Here is a 6,392-nt window from a genome sequence, read left to right as displayed (position 1 = left end):
TCTGGGTGAACTCTCGACTTAAGAGAAATAGAAAGGGAAGGGGAGCCTTGAGTTTAGGAATTCTCCTTAGAAAACACTTGCTAAATGTAAATATTTTTGGAGCTAAACAGACGTGACAACGAAATGCGATACCCGCTCATTGAATATATCCTAGATCAGAAAAAAAGTTGTAAAAGACAGTTTGCAGGGACAATTGGGGAAACTTGAATATGGACTGTATAATACAGAATACCAAGGTTAACCTCTTGAATATGATGGTGATCTTGTGGTCCCACAAGAGAATATTCTTAGGAGATACATGCTAAAGTATTCAGGAGTAACATGACACCGTGCTACCTTCTCACAATCGGTTCTGTAAAACAAACAAGTATATATAAAGAATGATAGCAAAAAGAAAATGTAAATGTTCTGAGGAAGGGGGAACAGTACTCATTATTTTCCCTGTTGGGTTGAAGGCTGACTGTTTCTAACTGAACTTAGTTAGAAAGGAAAGTCAGCTGGCAGGGTGTGCAGAATGGCCATCTGGTGAGCAGGCTGGGTGGGGAGAGATGCCAGTCATCGAAGACGTCGTAGAAAGCCAACCCAGCACACAGTCCCATTCCCATCTTACCTTTGATGTGGTGTTCAGCAAAGAAATCCTCCACAGATCAAGCAATTAAGGAAGAAAAATAAATTACACCATTTTCTGGAATATTACTCTTTTTCTAAGGCATTTCATTTTGCTGCACTGGGAAAACAAGTGAGCATTGTAAGAGCCAAGGAGGGCTCAGACGATTTAGGCCCTCCTGCTAGTGGACTTTACTTCCTGAGGGGAGGAGGAAAGACTGTGATTTGATGTCATCTCAGGCCCTCCCTCCACCCACAGTCACTCAGAAGGTAGAATTTTTTGCCGCAGGCTCAAAAGCAAGCATAGAGTAAACTAAGTGGAAAGTCCTTTCGGCGACTATGCTCAGGGCAGGGGGATGGGGCTCCAGAGCTCTCATACACTTGTCTTCAAAGTTCCTCAGGGAACGTCTCACGACGTGCTTACTTTACAGGAGAATATAAAACTGGCTGGGTGGCGAGAGAGGCATTTCCTGGGCCACAAACAGTAATCTTCAGTAAGCTCAACCCATTCGTGTGGCCTTTTGTATATTGACTAAAGATTCTGCTTACTAATTTGGGGTTTCAGACCCCATTTTAATTGCATTTTTGAGACCTGATTACCTCACCCACCTCCTGCAAAAGATGTATGCTCGCAGTAATTTTAACGAGATTGTTTTTTATTTTGGAAATGGTTAAGGCTGAGACTCCTAGAAAATTACTGGGATAATTCAACTTTCTCTTCCCATTTCCTCCCTCTACTCTGCCCTCCACATAAAATGAAACAAAACAAACAAGTCAAATGGGAAATTGTCTTTCGTCTCCCACACCAATATTCCAGATTTTAACCCAGAGTATATTTTAGATGAAAGGATGTGTTTTTAGTTTTATCTGGAAAATCTGCACATATTTATGCATGCTCCTTTTTAAAAAGCAAGAGGCTTCTCAGGTTCTTAAAATCAAACCCTATAACAGTTTTTGATTAAAGTGCTTGCAGAAGGACAGCTTAGTGGTTTGGGAGGGTGTCCTGTAAGTGTAACCATGGAAGGATTATGCGGTTACATGATGCTGGTGGCAGGGATCAAATAAACATTCAGCAGAAGGAGAAAACCGGAAGAGAGAAGGCAAATGCTTTTCAGAGAGCTGTTTGTAATTATGAATACACTCTAGACAACATTTTTTTTTCTTTTTTGAGACAGAATCTCACTCTGTTGCCTAGGCTGGAGTGCAGTGGTGCAATTTCGGCTCACTGCAACCTCTGCCTCCCGTGTTCAAGTGATTCTCCTGCCTCAGTCTCCCAAGTAGCTGGGACTACAGGTGCACATTACCATGCCCGGCTAATTTTTTGTATTTTAGTAGAGATGGGGTTTCACCGTGTTGCCCAGGCTGGTCTTGAACTCCTGAGCTCAGGCAGTCCACCTGCCTTAGCCTCCCAAAGTGCTAGGATTACAGACATAAGCCACTGTGGCTGGCCTGAAAACATTTTTTAGTAAACAAGACTGATTATTTACTGATTTGGTGGCCCGCTTGTTGCTCTTTTAAAGCAGGGCTATCTATGATTTTTTTTTTTATTGAGACAGGGTCTGCTCTATTGCCCAGGCTAGAGTGCAGTGGCATAATCATGGCTTACTGCAGCCTTGACCTCCCCAGTTCAAGCAATCCTCCCACTTCAGCCTCCTGAGTAGCTGGGACTACAGGCATGCGCCACCATGCTCAGCTAATTAAAATTTTTTGTTGTTGTAGAGATGGGGGTTTCACCCTTTTACCCAGGCTGTTTGCGATCTCCTGGGCTCAAGTGATCCTCCCATCTTGACCTCCCAAAGTATTGGGATTACAGGTTTAGCCACCGTAATGGGCCAGCTATTTATAATTCTAATCACAGAATGAAATGAGGCAAGGCTTCATATATATTTTTCTCATACACACACAGAGGAATATATATATACACATACATATATACATATAGGAATATGTACACATAAGAGTATATACACATGTAGATGAATAGGAATATAGATGTGTGTGTGTATACACACACATCTATATTCCTATTCATCTTTCTTATAGCAGGCTTTATATTGATAGAGAACTCTGATGCTAATGCCTGGGGTCAGATTTGAAATGCAGCAGAAGAGGAAGTCATTCATAGAGGCCAAGAGGAAAGCAAAGTAATCAGAGAGTAACTCCTTCAAATCAGAGAATAACTCCTTCAAACCTATGTTTCATGAAGGCACATTAACAGAAATCTGCAGGCTTGGTGATAATCTCAATTTTGTCATTTTTTAAGCCCGTAGACTCTGAGTCTATTTCTAAAACTCTAAAGTGTATCTATTATTTTGCAAGGTTGTGGTGAGGATTAACAATATATCGTGTAAGATGACTACACATTGGACCTACTATTGGTACTTGGTTCATGAAAAATAATTTTCGTTAGTCAAATGAGGCCTAATAGCAAGAACAAAGAATTCTTAAGCCACCTTTGGGATATTAGTTAACATTTTGGCATCTATACCCGATTGACTTAATAAAGCTTATAGAGTCTTTAAGGAAACATAAACAATTCTCTCAACTTCTAACCTTTTAACTCTTGGCCCTAAAGCTGTTCAGCAAGAATGCAGCATGATTTTGCAATCATCACGCAAGGTAATCATCACGATTACCCTCATCCCACTGTCAAATATAGCCAGCCCAGGAATAATCTTTAACACTTATGGATTTAGACTTTAATAAGCATTACCAACTAGAATTAAGATATTTTATTTTCAGTTGACTCTCTCCTTGCCTTCATTCAATTCTTGTGCAGAAAAGAGTTACTGGCCTGAGATTCCTATTCTCTGAAACATCACTGGCCTGAGATTCCTATTCTTTGAAAGGCCTGTTTACGTGGTTGGCCTCTGGCTGGCAACTGGGAACTTAGATTTCAGGAGGGTTCCTACCATTCCTTAAATGATAATAGTGAATCATTGTGCCTAAACTATGTAAACAATACAATTTTTATGCTGAACGTTTGCTTTCTTTTTGGGAGCCTGGAATTTTTATATGTGCTAGGCAGAGGGTACTTACGTGACCAGCCCCCTTGGGCACTGAGTCTCTACTAAGCTTTCTGGATTGGCAACATTTCACACATGTTACAACTCATTGCTGGAGGAATTAACTACATCCTGTGTATCTTCACTGATAGAAGAATTCTTGCAAGCTTCTGCCTGGTTTCTTCTGGACTTTGCCCCATCCTCCTTTTGCCTTTGTTGAGTCAGCTTTGTATCCTTTCACTTTAATAAACCTTGTAAGTACAACAACTAAGTGCTCAGTCCTGTGAGTCATCCTAGTGAATTATCAAACCTGAGGAGTTGAATGAGTCTGGGTTATTCAGAAAGAATAGAATATTCTCCAGAGCAAGAACCAGTGATGGGGGAGGAGATATTGAGGTTGATTTACTATGAGAATTGACTCACATGATTATGGAGACTGAAAAGCCTGCACTCTGGTCAGCAAGTGGGACAATCAAGAGAGTTGATGGTGTAGTTCCAGTCTGAGTCCAGAAGCCTGAAAACCAGAAGTGCTGATGGTATAAGTTTTAGTCTGAGAGGGCCTGAGAACCAGGAGAGCCATTTGTGTAAGTTCCATTCTGAGTCTGAGTCCAAAGTCAGGAGAAGACCGATGTCTGAACTACAAGACAGTCAGACAATGAGAAATTCTTTGTTAGCCTTTTATTCTAGTCAGGCCTTTAATGGATTGCATGAGTTCCGCCCACACTGAGGAGGGCAGTCTTCTTCAGTCTACTGATTCAAATGCTGATCTCATCCAGAAACACCTTCACAGTTGCACCCCAAAATAATGTTTAGCCAAATACCTGAGCATCCCATAGCCCAGCCAAGCTGACACATAAAATTAACTGTTATAGAAGTGTCCCGGGACTCCCTCATAGAAGCATACTTCAGTTTTGGCTCTGTACAGACTAGAAAATAAGCCTTCTCCAGCCTTAAGCTCTTTCCAGCATGTCTTATGTTTCATTGATAAATTGGATACATTATATCCTACCTCAAAGGGTGCTGTGAAGAATAAATGAGAATATATGTTCATTTATTTCATTCAATAAAAACAGTTGCTTTCTATGTGCCAGATGTTGTGCCAGACAGAGGGGGCTATATAGTAGACACAGGGTGGCATGAGATGTGGCCCAAGGGGTTAGCAGGGGCTAAATCATGCAGGGGTTGGGAGGTCACAGCTAAAACTGTTTAAATTATTATTATTTTTTTTTTTTTTTGAGGCAGGGTCTCACTCAGTCACATCCCAGGCTGGAGTGCAATGGCACAATCTCATCTCACTGCAACCTCTGCCTCCTGGATTCAAGTGATTCTTGTGCCTCATCCTCCTGAGTAGCTGCGATTATGTGCACCACCACACCCGGCTAATTTTTTTTTGAATTTTAGTAGAGATGGGGTTTCACCATGTTGGCCAGGCTGGTTTCGAACTCCTGACCTCAAGTTATCTGCCCATCTCGGCTTCCCAGAGTGCTAGGATTACAGGCATGAACCACTGTGCCCAGCCATAACTTTTTTTTTTTTTTTTTTTTTTTTTTTGAGACGGAGTCTCGCTCTGTCGCCCGGGCTGGAGTGCAGTGGCCGGTTCTCAGCTCACTGCAAGCTCCGCCTCCCGGGCTTACGCCATTCTCCTGCCTCAGCCTCCGAGTAGCTGGGACTACAGACGCCCGCCACCTCGCCCGGCTAGTTTTTTTTTTGTATTTTTTAGTAGAGACGGGGTTTCACCGTGTTAGCCAGGAGGGTCTCGATCTCCTGACCTCCTGATCCGCCCGTCTCGGCCTCCCAAAGTGCTGGGATTACAGGCTTGAGCCACCGCGCCCGGCCAACTTTTTAATTCTAAATGCAATGGAAGGCTGTTCATAGTGGCTCACACCTATAATCCCGGCACTTTGAGAGGCCAAGGTGGGTGAATCACTTGAGGACAGGAGTTTGAAACCAACCTGGCCAACATGGTGAAACCCTGTCTCTATGCAAAAATTAGCCAGGTGTTGTGAATGCCTGTAATCCCAGCTACTTGGGACGCTGAGGCACGAGAAGCGGTTGAACCTGGGAGGAAGAGGTTGCAGTGAGCTGAGATGGTGCCACCACGCCCCAGCCTGGGTGACAGAGTGACACTCTGTTTCAAATAAATAAATAACATTTAAATGCAATGAGAGACTCCTTAGGGGAGGTTTAGCATTGTGTCTGGTAAACAGCAAGCACTCATACATGCTTGCTATTAAGGATTACCACCAAGATGCCCTGTCAGCATCTAAAATCAAACCCCGTCATCTTATCACTGTTAATGAGTTCACTGCTTTTATTTCTAAGGCACCCAGTTCTATCACCTAGACTAGAAAATTCATCTTTAATTCTTCATTCTCCTTTATTCCCTTTCTGCCAATTTTTTTTTTTTTTTTGAGATGGTGTTTTGCTTTTGTTGCCCAGGCTGGAGTGCAATGGTGCGATCTCACTGCAACCTCCCGCTCCTGGGTTCAAGCGATTCTCCTGCCTCAGCCTCCCGAGTAGCTGGGTTTACAGGCCTGTGCCACCAATGCCCAGCTAATTTTGTATTTTTAGTAAAAATGGGGTTTCTCCATATTGGTCAGACTGGTCTTGAACTCCCAACCTCAGGTGATCTGCCCTCCTTGGCCTCCCAAAGTACTGGGATTACAGGCGTGAGCTACCACACCTGGCCTAATTTGCTTTTTTTGTCTCTTAATTTGATCCTGAGCTAATGATCTTGTGGAGCCTATTTCTTCTCTAAAATGGGGATAATACCTTGTAAGA

The 6,392-nt window shown here is 42.8% G+C and overlaps 1 protein-coding gene across 4 annotated transcripts in view; it reads right to left on the bottom strand.

Annotated features, from left to right (window-relative positions):
- SLC16A4 (solute carrier family 16 member 4) overlaps nucleotides 1-1,405 on the bottom strand; it is a 30,077-nt gene extending 28,672 nt beyond the window's left edge. The window contains exon 1 of one of the 4 annotated variants that reach the window (XM_033199826.1): nucleotides 611-1,405. The gene's annotated coding sequence lies outside the window, so the exon portion shown is untranslated. The remainder of the gene's footprint in view (nucleotides 1-610) is intronic. The other 3 variants (XM_033199823.1, XM_033199825.1, XM_033199824.1) reach the window with 3 other exon arrangements.
- Nucleotides 1,406-6,392: the final 4,987 nt, after the last annotated feature.

This window comes from Trachypithecus francoisi, unplaced genomic scaffold (genome assembly GCF_009764315.1).
Source record: "Trachypithecus francoisi isolate TF-2019V2 unplaced genomic scaffold, Tfra_2.0 Lachesis_group5, whole genome shotgun sequence".
Taxonomy (NCBI): domain Eukaryota; kingdom Metazoa; phylum Chordata; class Mammalia; order Primates; family Cercopithecidae; genus Trachypithecus; species Trachypithecus francoisi.
Note: the sequence above shows the minus strand (reverse complement) of the source record. Positions and strands in the feature narration are given on the sequence as shown.